Below are 14,157 nucleotides of genomic sequence, written 5' to 3'. Positions count from 1 at the left end.
AATACAATTTTTTAAAAATGCATTTTCTAGAGATGTATTTTTTCCATGAATTCTTCACTGAGCTCACTGGCATATTGTGTTTCTCTTGAGGGGAATTTGAGTACAGGTCTTTGCATATGATCTTGAACTCTATAATGCTAAACGTTATTGCCTTGAATGATACATTGACTTCTGCAAATAAGTTATTAAGACAAAATATTTATTTATGTATTTATTTATTTTTGAGATGGAGTCGCACATTGTCACCCAGGTTGGAGTGCAATGGTAAGATCTCAGCTCACTGCAACTTCCACCTCCGAAGTTCAAGTGATTCTTATGCCTCAGCCTCCAAAGTAGCTGAGATTACAGGCGTGCACCACCACGCCCAGTTTATTTTTTGTATTTTTAGTAGAGACTGAGTTTCCATGTTAGCCAGGCTGGTCTAGAACTCCTGACCTCAGACAATCTACCTGCCTCAGTCTTCCAAACTGCTGGGATTACAGGCATGAGCCACCATGCCTGGCCTATTGTTTATAGAAATGTCCCATGGTTCATTTCTTTTTCTTGAGCAGCTAAAATATAAACATCGGTGTGTCTATGAAAGCTTTTTTGGTAAATGCCTACCTATTTTGCTGTTGAAGTACCTAAAAGATTAAGAGGGGCTGCTTGATCATATAAATGGAGTGTTTTCCTCCTTTACTAATCAAAACTACCTGCTTGGAAACTAATAAACCTGTTATGCATCAAGAGCCTTATTAAGTGTGACGCAGGCAAAGCTGGTGAGTAGACAGTTGCTCTGGGCCATTTTCCTTGACAACACAGAGACCACTGAAGCCAACAGGAGGATGTTCTGGTGCTGATGCGGAGAGGAAAGTCAGCATGAGAACACTCATAGTGATGTGCGGCACACTCCATCCCTGTTCAGCGTCCTCCTCATGCTACAGGCAGACGGCTGACACTGCATGGTGACTGTATTAAGCCCAGATGCCTTCACTGTCATGCCAGCCCTTCAGTATGTAATGGGAGTATGAAAGGGAAAATATGTTTTTCTATGACCTGTGGTTTCTTCCGGTGACACAAAGCCTTAGGCTTGTTTGTGTTTGACTTTTTGCTGTTTTTGCACTTTCAGAGCACTGTTTGTGGTTTGGAGGTGAAACCTTTCTTTAAGGTTCTTGTTAACATTTAGTTTGCACAAAGTTTGCAAATGGGCATGAAAAACACAGCATGTTTACATATATATATATATATATATATATATAAAATTGCACTTTAGGTTTTGGGGTACATGTGCAGAACATGCAGGATTGTTGCATAGGTACATACATGGCAATGTGGTATGCTGCCTTCATCCCCCCGTCACCTATATCTGACATTTCTCCCCATGTTATCCCTCCCCAACCTCCCTACCCACCACTGTCCCTCCCGTATTCCCCCTCAAGAGACCCCAGTGTGTGATGCTCCCCTCCCTGTGTCCATGTGTTCTCATTGTTCAACACCCGCCTATGAGTGAGAACATGTGGTGTTTGATTTTCTGTTCTTGTGTCAGTTTGCTGAGAATGATGGTTCCTAGATTCATCCATGTCCCTACAAAGGACATGAACTCATTGTTTTTTTATAGCTGCAGAGTATTCCATGATGTATATGTGCCGCATTTTCCTTGTCCAGTCTATCATTGATGGGCATTTGGGTTGGTTCCAAGTCTTTGCTATTGTAAACAGTGCCTCAATGAACATACATGTGTGTGTTTCTTTATAATACAGTGATTTATAATCCTTTGGATATACACCCAGTAATGGGATTGCTGGGTCAAATGGAATTTCTATTTCTAGGTCCTTGAGGAATCACCACACTGTCTTCCACAATAGTTGAACTAGTTTACACTCCCATCAACAGTGTAAAAGTGTTCCTATTTCTCCACATCCTCTCCAGCTTCAACACGCAGCAGCTTTTTACTGTGAAGGAGGCTGAGTGGTTTCAGCAGCTTTTATTTTTTATTATTATTTTTTTAAATTTTTATTTTCATAGATTATTGGGAAACAGGTGGTGTTTGGTTACATGAGTAAGTTTTTTAGTGGTGATTTGTGAGATTTTGGTACACTTAATCACCCGAGCAGTATACACTGCATCGAGTTTGCAGTATTTTATCCCTCATCCTCCTTCCACCCTTTCTCCCTGAGCCCCCAAATTCCACTGTGTCATTCTTATGCCTTTGCATCTTCATAGCTTAGCTCCTACTTATGAGTGAGAACATATGATGTTTGGTTTTCCATCCCTGAGTTACTTCACTTAGAATAATAGTCTCCAGTCTCATCCAGGTTGCTGCAAATGCCATTAATTCATTCCTTTTTATGGCTGAGTAGTATTCCGTTGTATATATATACCACAGTTTTGTTTTGTTTTGTTTTGCTTCATCAGACGGAGTCTTGCTGTGACACCAGGCTAGAGTGCAGTGGCACAATCTCGACTCACTGCAACCTCTGCCTCCTGGTTCAAGTGATTCTTCTGCCTTAGCCTCCCAAGTAGCTGTGACTACAAGTGTGTATTTTTTAGTAGAGATGGGGTTTCACCATGTTGGTCAGGATGGTCTTGATCTCTTGACCTCGTGATCTGCCTGCCTTGGCCTCCCAAAGTGCTGGGAAATATACCACAGTTTCTTTATCCACTCATTGACTGATGAAATTTGGGTTGGTTCCACAATTTTGCAATTGCAAATTGTGCTGCTATAAACATGCGTGTGCAAATATCTTTTTCATATAATGACTTCTTTTCCTCTGGGTAGATACTCAGTAGTGGGATTGCTGGATCAAATGGTAGCTCTACTTTTAGTTCTTTGAGGAATCTCCACACTGTTTTCCATAATGACTGTACTAGTTTATATTCCCACCAGCAGTGTACAAGCGTTCCCTGTTCACCACATCCAAGCCAACATCTATTATTTTTTTATTATGGCCACTCTTGTAGGATTGTGTTATCACATTGTGGTATTGCATTGTGATTTTGATTTACATTTTCCTGATAATTAGTGATGTTGAGCATTTTATCATATGTTTGTTGGCCATTTCTATGTCTTCTTTTGATAATTGTCTATTCATGTCCTTAGCCCACTTTTTTATGGAATTGTTCGTTTTTTTCTTGCTAATTTGTTTGAGTTCATTGTAGATTCTAGATATTAGTCCTTTGTCAGATGTATAGATTGTGAAGATTTTCTCCCACTCTGTGTGTTGTCTGTTTACTCTGCTGACTGTTCCTTTTGCTGTGCAGAAGCTGTTTAGTTTAATTAAGTCCCAGCTATCTATTTTTGTTTTTATTGCATTTGCTTTTAGGTTCTTGGTCATGAAACCTTTGCCTAAGCCAATGTATAGAAGGGTTTTTCTGATCTTATCCTCCAGAATTTTTATAGTTTCAGGTCTTAGATTTAAATCCTTGATCCATCTTGAGTTGATTGTTTAGCAGCTTTTATTAAAGCCACTAAAGTTATAAAATAATGATTCTTTAATGTGACATTTTACAAAATCACAGTTCATTGTACCTTTCTCTCCCTTAGCAGCATATATGTATGTGTGAATTTCCAAGCCAAAGTTCTCTTCAATTTATTTATTTAAAAAAATAAATTTTACAAGGATTATACCAAGCTGAAGGTTATGAACTAATTCTCAACAGAATTTGGTTGGAAATACCACTGGCTAGATTCAGAGTTTCAGCATAACAAATGGATCTGCCTGAGTTCAGTACAATCAACCTTTTCTGTGTGTCTACATGAAGCCAAATAACTTACATGACTGGTAGACCCTATTTTGTTTTAAGGGCAACTCTGAGTTGAGACTGTCGTAAAGATCTGTAGATCATAAACATAAGCCTGTGAGATAAAGTTGCCTTAAAGAAAAAGGCTGTAATTTCCAAGCAGAAGGAGAATGCAACTTTTTTTATTACATATCTGGCATTCAATGAAAACCTATAGTTAAGTATTCCATTATAAGGAAAAGAAATGATAACGTTTCTAAAAGTGTTAGACTAGGAGGAAAGAGGAAGAAACAGAAAAGCTTTAGGTACCAGAAATGGGCTGGACACAGTGGCTCATGCCTGTAATCCCAGCACTTTGGGAGGCTGAGGCAGGTGGATCACTTAAGGTCAGGAGTTCAAGACCAGCCTGGCCAACATGGTGAAACCCCATTTCTACTAAAAATACAAAAATTAGCCTGGTATGGTGGTGCATGTCTGTATTCCCAGTTACTTGGGAGGTTAAGGCAAGAGAATCACTTGACCCTGGGATGTGGAGGTTGCAGTGAGCCGAGATGGCGCCACTGCACTCCAGCCTGGGAGACAGAGCAAGACTCTGTCTTATAAAAAACAAAACAAACAAACAAAAACAAAAAAATAAGGAAAAACAAACAAACAAACAAAACCAGAAATGGCATCACCTCACAACACTGTCACAATCTCTGCCTGAGAACGGGCAACTTCAGGAGAATGGAAGAAACATGACAGTGTCATTGCTAACAGGTCTGAGTTAATTCTAGTGTAGCTAACAAAGTGAAAATATTAAGGAGAAAGGTAGTGTTTATGAGACACCTTGAAATAAAGCCTTAGCACAACTTAAAATAGACTTTAAAAGAAAAGGTAAATGTTAAATACTTTTGAGTCTGTGGAGTAATCCATATAATTTTCTTTTGAGTTTTTTTCTCAACACACTGAGAAATTAAAGCTTTTTGAGACTCAAATAAGACATTCAGCGGGGTGTGGTGGCTCACGCCTGTAATCCCAGCACTTTTGGAGGCCAAGGTGGGTGGATCACCAGAGGACTGGAGTTTGAGACCAACCTGACCAACGTGGAGAAACCCCATCTCTACTGAAAATACAAAATTTGCTGGGCATGGTGACACTTCCTGTAATCCCAGCTACTCTGGAAGCTGAGGCAGGAAAATCACTTGAACCCAGGAGGTGGAGGTTGCAATAAACCGAGATTGCACCATTGCACTCCAGCCTGGACAACAAAAGCAAAACTCCGACTCAAAAAAAAAAAAAAAGACATGCATGGACTCATGGACTCAGAAGCCACCTTCAGACAACATCACACTTCCTTGTCTCAAACTATAGTGAAATTATAGAGAAGAAGACGTGCACCCAGGTTTTAAGAACACAGCACTGCAGAAATTCACCCATGTTGGGCCCTCCTCGCTTCTCTTTATCTGAGACTATCAAAGCCTAATTATAGTTTTTATAATTAACAATTTTATTTATATAAGTTTTTTTTTCTTTTTGGAGACAGGATCCCACTCTATCACCCAGGCCGGAGTGCAGTGGTGCTATCATAGCTCACTACAACCTTGAACTCCTGGGCTCGAGTGGTCCTCCTGCCTCAGCCGTCTGAGTAGCTGGGACCACAGGCATGTGCCACCAGGCCTAGCTAATTTTTAAAATTCCTTTGTCAAGATGGGATCTCTATAATCAATGACAAATGCTTTGTTGTCCAGACTGGTCTCAAACTCCTGGCCTCAAGTGATTACAGGCATGAGCCACTGCACCCAGCCAGCTTTTTAACTTTATAAACATTTAATTTTTTTAACTTTTGACTCTTTTATAATAATGCTTCGCTTAAAACACAACATATTGGACATCTGTACAAAAATTTTTTTTCTTTATATCTTTATTCTAAGAAATTTCTATTTTTTACTTTTTAAGCTTTTATGTTAAAAACTAAGATACAATACACACATTAGCCTAGGCCTATACAGAGTCAGGATCATCAAGACGTCACTGGAATTTTTCTGCTTAAGTTGTTATTAGGTAAAAGAAATAAAATAATAAAAAATAAGATTTAAAAATTATAAAATGAAAAGGAGTTTTTCAGCTCCATTGTAATTCTACAGTATCACCATTGTATATGTGGTCTGTTCTTGACAAAAATGTCAATATGTGGCAAATGATATTCAAATAAAGTTTACTAAAAAGCTTATGTTAATATAAGAGTGTATAATCATATATCATTTATTAGAGGGCAGCATTCTTAAGTGGTTGCTTGAGCTGGTACTTTTTTTTTTTTGACGGAGTTTAGCTCTGTTGCCCAGGTTGGAGTGCAGTGGTGCAATCTCGCCTCACTACAACCTCCGCCTCCCAGACTTAAGCAATTCTGCCTCAGCCTCCTGAGTAGCTGGAACTTCAGGCCACACCACCATGCCTGGCTAATTTGTAAATTTTTCTGTTGAGGCAGGATCTCACCATGTTGTCCAGGCCTCTTTAACTTGTTAAAAAGGAGATATGCACCAGTTACAAAATATATTTACAAAAATCAATAAGCTTTCCTATATCATTATTCTTCAGCTAGAAAATGCAAATGGGGGCCGGGTACAGTGGATCATGCCTGTAATCCCTGCACTTTGGGAGGCTGAGGCGGGCAGATCACTTGAGGTCAGGAGTTCAAGACCAGTCTGGCCAACATGGTAAAACCCTGTCTCTACAAAAAAATTAAAAAATTAGCGAGGTGTGGTGGCTAGAGCCTGTAATCCCAGCCACTTAGGAGGCTGAAGCAGGAGAATCAATTGAACCCGGGCAGTGAAAGCTGCAGTGAGCCAAGATCATGCCACTGTACTCCAGCCTGGGTGACACAACAAGACTCTGTCTCAAAAAAAGAAAAAAAAAAATGTAAAGGGGAATCATCCCACTCAACACAGCAACAAAAATATGACTTATATAGGAATTATGTGTGTGTGTGTGTGTGTGTGTGTGTGTGTGTGTGTGTGTGTTTATATATTTTTCCAAGTCAGGTCTTTATTGAAATTGGCAGAGGCCTCTCAATGTTTTATGAAATCTAACATCTTAACCTAAGGATATTTAAGGAAACAAGTAAATTCAATTTTCTTTCTTTTTTTTAAACACTAATTAAATACTTTATTGAATAAATACAATACCAAAGGGTGGGCACCAGTAATCACACCTGTAATCCCAGCATTTTGGGTGGGCAGACTCCTTGAGTCCAGGAGTTAAAGACCAGCATGGGGAACATGGCAAAACCCTGTATCTACAAACTATGCAAAAATTAGTCATGTATGGTGGCCAGTGCCTGCAGTCCCAGCAACTGGGGAGGCTGAGGCAGAAGAATCCCTTGAGCCAGAGACGTCGAGGCTACAGTGAGCCAAGATCCTGCTACTGCACTCCATCCTGGGTGGCAGAGCGGGACACTGTTTCAAAACAAAAAACAAAAAACACAAGACCAAACAAAATGTATTCAAATGCTTTCTACAAACACAATTTTAAAGGCCTTTCTATTCAGGCTAATGACAAACACAATAAAGGCAGATATGTTCATTTAACATAGCTGATTTTATACAGCACTTACATCTTTTAGTCCACAAGTATATTATTAAGTGATTGAGGGCATTGAATATAACCATTTCTACAGAACTATGAAATAAATTTCTAAGAAAGAAAGATTTTCCAGACCCCATCTTTTATACCCACCCCAACAGTCTAACGCTACAGAGGATAAAGTCAATGACTTTCCTCACAAGAGCTCATAACTAATGTCACTTTGCTATCAAAATCTGTATTTCTGGTCCATTATGAGCATTGAGACAAGATTCAAATATTACCAAAGAAAGAGGCACAGAGAACGTTGTGATTGCCTATTCAGCAACACCGAACACTGCATCCAAAACGATCTCATCCCAGGAATTAGATAAGGTCAGCCACATTCATGGGCATTTTCTCCACTATAGCATTATAGAAAGTCTCAATGTCACCAAGAATCCTCCTGTCTTCTTCAGTAACAAAGTTCATAGCCACACCTTTCCTCCTAAATCAACCTACCTCCGCCAATTCTGCGAAATGTCATTTTCACAATTGGTAGGTGGATCATGGTTGATAAGCAAAGACACTTGTTGCACATCAATCCCACAAGCCAAGACGTCAGTAGTGATCAGAACACGGGTTGGCCCTGATTAAAATTCTCTCATGACACATCTCTCTCCTTCTCATCCATGTCACCATCCAGAGTAGAAATTGTGAGGTCCAGGGCATGCATTTTCTCAATCAGCCAGCCAGTTCAGTCAGCCAGTTCACAGTGTGCTTTGTCTGAGAAAAGTAACAGCCTGTGTAATGGTTAGTGTCTCCTACATGTCACAAAGTGTATCCAACTTCCATCACTCTCTCTCAATATAGAATGGATTCCTTCAAGGTTAAATTCTTCCTTTTTCACCAGAATTTGAATTGGCTCTCTCAGGAATTTTTTGGTCACTTCCAACATTATCAGTTGGCACCGTAGCAGAAAGCAACACAACTTGAATACTTGTATTTAATTTTTGGAAAATCTCATAGATTTGATCCTTAAAGCCTTGGTTCAACATTTCATCTGCTTCATCCAAAACAAAGGTTTTGATCCATTTTGGAGAAGATATCTTCTGTTTAACAAAGCAAACACTCTCCCTGGTGTACCAACAACAGTATGTGGTGCTTCAGCCTGCAGGTTTTGCATTTCATTTCGAACATCTGTTCACCAATGCAAGCTAGACAATGCAGGCTCCTATATAGTCTCCAGGATCTTTAATTCAGAAAATAGTAGCTCTCTGTCGAGTAGCTGAAGGCTTCTCAAAACCATAAGCGTAGGTGCCCCAAAGAAGAGACTATTTTAAGTTCATATCATCAAAGTTATCAACAATTTCATCCCGTTTGCTCTAGATGACACCGTCGGGTTCCATTCCTTCTGGGCCGCCATATTCCTTTATAATCCAAGGAGTCACCAGACACGATCTGGAAAACCACTCAGCACCCAACTGAAAAGACCAATTTTCTCTCTTTTATTATTGTTTTATGGCTAATTTTCTTTAAAAAACATTCTGGATGACACAAGCACTTATGAGCAGACACAGTTCCTATCCAACACCGTAAGGCATATCTGTGGCCACCACGGGCCGAGAGCACAGCGGGCCCGGGGCAGTGGAAGCAGGCCCGGCCCGGGCGCTCCTCTGGGGGCTGCTCTGTCGCCTCCTCACCGACGGGTGGAAGTAGGAAGCAGAGGAAGCAGAGCTGCCCGATAGTTGCTGTTGCTGCCTGGTCTGAGCAGCCACCAGGCCGCGCGGGTCCGCAGAGGGGCCGGGCTCTGCTGCCGGGTGTGGCTGCAGCTGGGCTGGGAGGGAACGGGAGCTGGGAGCAGGGACCGGCGTCCCCGCGAGCAGGACGGCACAGCTCAGGGGTGGGAGGAGACGTGGCCTGCAGACCCAACACACACGAGGCACCTTCCACATCAGCACTGCTGTTACGGAGCTCACAACAGAGACACGGGATCCTCTCTGTCCCCGGCTCCGCGGGCCCACTTCGCGGGGATTCTGCAGAGTGCAGCGCCAGCTCCTGGAGCCGCCGCTCTGCCTGCACTTCTCTCTGCGCTCCCGGAAGGCGCGCCGCCCAGCGTGGACAAACCCCGGGCCTCTTGACTGGCTCTGCGGGCTTTTGGGAGCGGTGCAGGGCCGTCTCCCGTGAAGCATGCTGCGTAGACTCGGCAAGATGGTAGGGGGACGCCCGGGGAGGCTGCCCTGCGTCCTCTGCCCCGTTGTCGACGTCGGGATCCTAGGAGCTAGTCTCCTTGCGGTGCCCCTGGGACTTGCAGCTCCGGGAGCGCCGAAAAGCCCCAGAGGAAAAAGTGTTGGAACGCGCGATCGCCTTGCGCTCCCGGAGCTCCTGGACAGCGGTCGGACGCGGGGTCCTTGTCAGGCCAGGTCTGCCATTTCCCTCAAGGGCTGGCCGCGGCTGCGCTCAACCAGCCGGGCTGTTCTTGGGGGATCAGGAACAGGGAGCGCATGAGGTACAGGTCGGAGTGCGGAGACTCCCGCTTAGCCAGTCCGATGGCCCTGATCCCAGGCACCAGAAGCCGGCCTTGAAGTCGTAGGCTGCTGCTGACCACCTCAGACGCCCTTGAGAAGGGGTTGCCGAGAACGCGTTCCTGTCTGTGTGCGGGTCTGTGGCTGCCCCGCCCCCCGGGGTCCGCTGGCTTCGCGTCGCCCTGCTCAGAGGGCAGCACGGGGGCGGCTTCGCGTCTCGGGGATTTCTTGAGTTGGCAGTGCAGACAATTGAGACCCTCCTGAACCTCCCCAGGACCATGGCGGGGAGGTTTCCTTCAGGGGGCCTGGGTTCTGCAAGTCCTGAGCGCGGCCGCCTCTCGGGCCCTCCAAGGAAACGTACAGCGGGCAGCTGGAGCAGCGGTGACTCGAGGCTGTGGCACCGCTGAGCACAGGGAACTCCTGCTGGGTGTCCTCGGCCTCCTCCAGGTCCGCAGCCTGACGCTCACCACCTCCTTGGTGCGGGGGTCGCTGCCCTAGCGCCATTCCCGGAACCAGCTCTTGCCGGTGCGGTGCAGCTTGGTGAAGATCTCGTCGGGCTCCACTTGGGGCTGGCAAGTCCTGGGGGCGAGCGACGCCGCGCCTGCAGCCCCCGGAGGCGGCTGGACCCGGCGGGAGCGCGGCGCCGGCCCGCTAGCCCCAGTCCACTAGTGGGGCCCACTCGGCCTCCTTCAGCCTGCAGCCTCCGTTTGCCCAGGAACGCCGGGTCTCCCAGCCCGCGGAGCAGAAAGCCCCTATGTGGCAATAATATTAATCGACGCAACTATCTATAGGGTTGTTGTGTGGATTGAAATATGTTAATACACTTAAAGTACTTAAAACAGTGTCTGACATAGTAAGAGTTCAATTTGTATTCGCTATTAAGAAAAATTATGCAGAATTTATATGAGAGTTCTATAAGCACTGCACTATGCACAGATGATTTGAACAAAAGGAAAAGAAGATTCAATACTATAAAGGCAATTTTACCCGAATTAATCTATATGTTTAAAAGAGCTTCGACCAACAAGATTTTGGTGGACTTTTTATTCTAAAGTACATCTAGATCAACAAAATTTGTATATATTAGCTAGAATTAAAAAATAGTACTGGCCTATAATCCCAGCACTTTGGAAGGTGGAGGCCGGCGGATTACCTGAGGTCAGGAGTTGGAGACCAGCCTAGCCAACATGGTGAAACCTCCTCTCTACTACAAACAGAGGAATTAGCCCAGTGTAATGGGGCAAGCCTGTAATCCCAGCTACTCGGCAGGCTGAGGCAGGAAAATCACTTGAACCCAGGAAGCAGAGGCTGCAATGGGCTGAGATCGTGCCATTGCACTCCAGCCTCGGCAACAGGAGAGAAATCCTGTCTCTAAACAAATAAATAGTATTTCAGGGATAATTTGATTAACCAGTTATTACAATATATTATAAAGAACCAATAATTAAAATGCTGCATTACTTGATGGGTTGAACAATTAAACATAATAGAAGGTCCAGTAACAAATATAAGTACAATACATGTAAAGATTCAGTATTTAAAAGGGATCAATACAAATCAGTGTAGAAGGAATAATTTTCAATTAATGGGTTAGGCCAGTGACTTTTTAACAAACAAGTTATATCTATCTTTTAAATCTATACAAAAACAAATTATAGATGAATTAAAAAATTAACATGGTTTAAAATCACAAAAGTACTAGAAAAAATTTTTCATTTGTTCAAAAAATGTATCTTGAGGTGGTACTCTGTTCCAGACACCATTCTAAGCATGGGGAAACAGCACTGAAAAGGACTTACAGGATTTGTGCTCTTTTAAAGCCTCTATACTTTTTTTTTTTTTTTTTTTTTTTGAGACGGAGTCTTCCTCTGTCTCCTAGGCTGGAGTGCAGTGGCACAATCTTGGCTCACTGCAACCTCCGCCTCCCGGGTTCAACCAATTCTCCTGCCTCAGCCTCCCAAGTAGCTGGGACTACAAACGTGTGCCACCACACCCAGCTAATTTTTGTATTTTTAGTAGAGATGGGGTTTCACTATGTTGGTCAAACTGGTCTTGAAATCCTGACCTCAGGTGATCCACCCACCTCAGCCTCCCAAAGTGCTGGGATTACAGGCGTGAGCCACCATGCCTGGCCAAAGCCTCTATTCTTTTGGGAGAAGAGAGACAATGAAGTAGAAGTGTGATGTGATGTGTGCTACCAGGAAGCTACGGTAGATAGGGTTGTCAGGGAACATTTCTCTTTGCTCAGCACTGAATGATGACATGTAGGGAAATGCATTCGCCAAATTCCATCAGGAAAAAACCCTCTTATGCCAGCTTAAGTAGCATAAGTTAAATAGAGGCAGTGTTGTATGTGTGTTGGAAGAGCCATAAGGTCAAACAGGGTTAGACCTTAGGCATCCCAAAATGAACAGGAAGGAAATCACTCTTAACTGCAAGGGCGACAAAGGAAGTATTATTACCAGAGCCCATGGCATGGGCTGCCTGGTAAGAACTGGAACCACAGAGAACATGCAATCACTGCTGAAGGGTTTTTTTTTTCAGGTACAGGAACCACTGCATTGGGGTCTTGGAGTCGGGGAGAGAGAGTAGACTCAACTCCCATTGAATATATTTCCTAAAGCAGAGAGATGAGGGACATGCTATGACTTCTCTCTCCCCTCCTCCTTTTAGTCTCTTCCAGAGGCCTCTCATTGGCTGAACCTAGTCAAAACCTAGCAGGCCATGGAACCTCAGGAAATGTGTTTGCATCTGCTGTCAGTGCCATGCAATACAGAGAGGATCCGGGAAATCATGAAGAACAAATCTGAGAGCCAAAAATTGTGATGCTCTGGGATAACTTTCCTAGCAAATAATAGCAAGACAAAGGCCAGTAGGTTGGGGAACAAAATGAAAAAGCTTGGTGTCTGATAGGAAAGTAAAAAAAAAAAAAAAAAAAGTGCAGGTGGAGGTTTGGTGAGTGAAAAGTAGGGTGGTGTGAAATGCGATTGGAGAAGTAGGTAGGGGACAGATGATGCAGAAGAACACTGTGGGCTGTGATAATGAACTTGGGTTTTAGTCCAGGTACAAAGAGAAACCATTGCTGGTTTTGAAAAGGGGTATCTGACTTTTCAGTTAAATGAACATTCTGGCTTCTCTGTGGAGAATCAATTATAGAAAGGTCAAGAATACAAACATGGAGATCAGTTAGCAGGCTGTACCAGTCCTTTCTCACTTGGCTGTAAAGAAATACATGAGACTTGGTAATTTATAAAGAAAACAGGTTTAATTGGCTCACAGTTCTGCAGGCTGCACAGGAAGCAGGGTGACTTCTGCTTCTAGGGAGGCCTCAAGAAGCTTCCAATCATGGTGGAAGGCAAAGGGGGAGCAAGACATCTCACATGGCAGGAGCAGGAGCAAGAGAGAGTGAGGGGGGACATTGCCACACACTTTCAAACAACCAGGTCTCATGAGAACTCACTCAGTATCACAAGGACAGTACCAAGCAGGGATAGTATAAAATCATTCGTGAAGGGCATGACCCAATCACCTCCCACCAAGTCCCACTTCCAATGTTGAGGATTGCAATTCAGCATGATATTTGGTGGGGACACAGATCCAAAGCATATAATTCCACTTCTGGCTTCCCAAATTTCATGTCCTTCTGGCATTCCAAAATACAACCAAGGTTTCGCAATAATCCCCAAAGTCTAAAGCCCAAAGTCTCATCTGAGTCAAAGCTAGGTCCTTCCACTTATGAACTTATAAAATCAAAACAAGTTATTTACTTCCAAGATACAGTGCGGGTATAGGCATTGGGTAAACACTCCCATTCCAAAAAGGAGAAATCAACCAAAAGAAAGAGGATACAGGCCCCAGGCATGTCTGAAACCAGCAGGGCAGTCATTAAATGTTAAAGCTCCAAAATAATCTACTTTTTACTCCATGTCCCACATTTAGGGCCCACTGATGCAAGGGATAGGCTCCCAAGGCCTTGGGCAGTCCACCCCTGTGGCTCTGCAGGGTTCAGCCCTTGTGGCTGCTCTCATGCACTGGCAGTTGAGTGCCTGCAGCTTTTCTGGTCACAGGGTGCAAGCTGTCAGTGGATCTACCATTCTGGGGCCTGGAGGACAGTGGCCTTCTTCTCACAGTTCCACTAGGCAGTGCCCCAGTGGGGACTGTGTGTGGGGGCTCTAACTCTACAGTTTCCCTCTGCACTGCCTTAATAGAGGTTCCCCATGAAGGCTCTGCCTCTACAGCAGTCTTCTGTCTGGACACCTAAGCTTTTCCTTACATCCTCTGAAATTTAGGTAGGGGCTCTCAAACCTCAACTCTTGCACTCTGTGCATCTTTAGAATTAACACCACACAGAACCCACCAATGCTTACAGCTT

General features: G+C 43.7%; 1 pseudogene; it reads right to left on the bottom strand.

The window, feature by feature from the left end:
* Positions 1–7,174: 7,174 nt before the first annotated feature.
* Positions 7,175–8,446, bottom strand: LOC116561572 (annotated as a pseudogene).
* Positions 8,447–14,157: the final 5,711 nt, after the last annotated feature.

Source organism: Sapajus apella, unplaced genomic scaffold (assembly GCF_009761245.1).
Source record: "Sapajus apella isolate SASKATOON/1434 unplaced genomic scaffold, GSC_monkey_1.0 scaffold29, whole genome shotgun sequence".
In the NCBI taxonomy this organism is placed as follows: Eukaryota; Metazoa; Chordata; class Mammalia; order Primates; family Cebidae; genus Sapajus; species Sapajus apella.
This window is presented reverse-complemented; position numbering and strand designations above follow the sequence as displayed.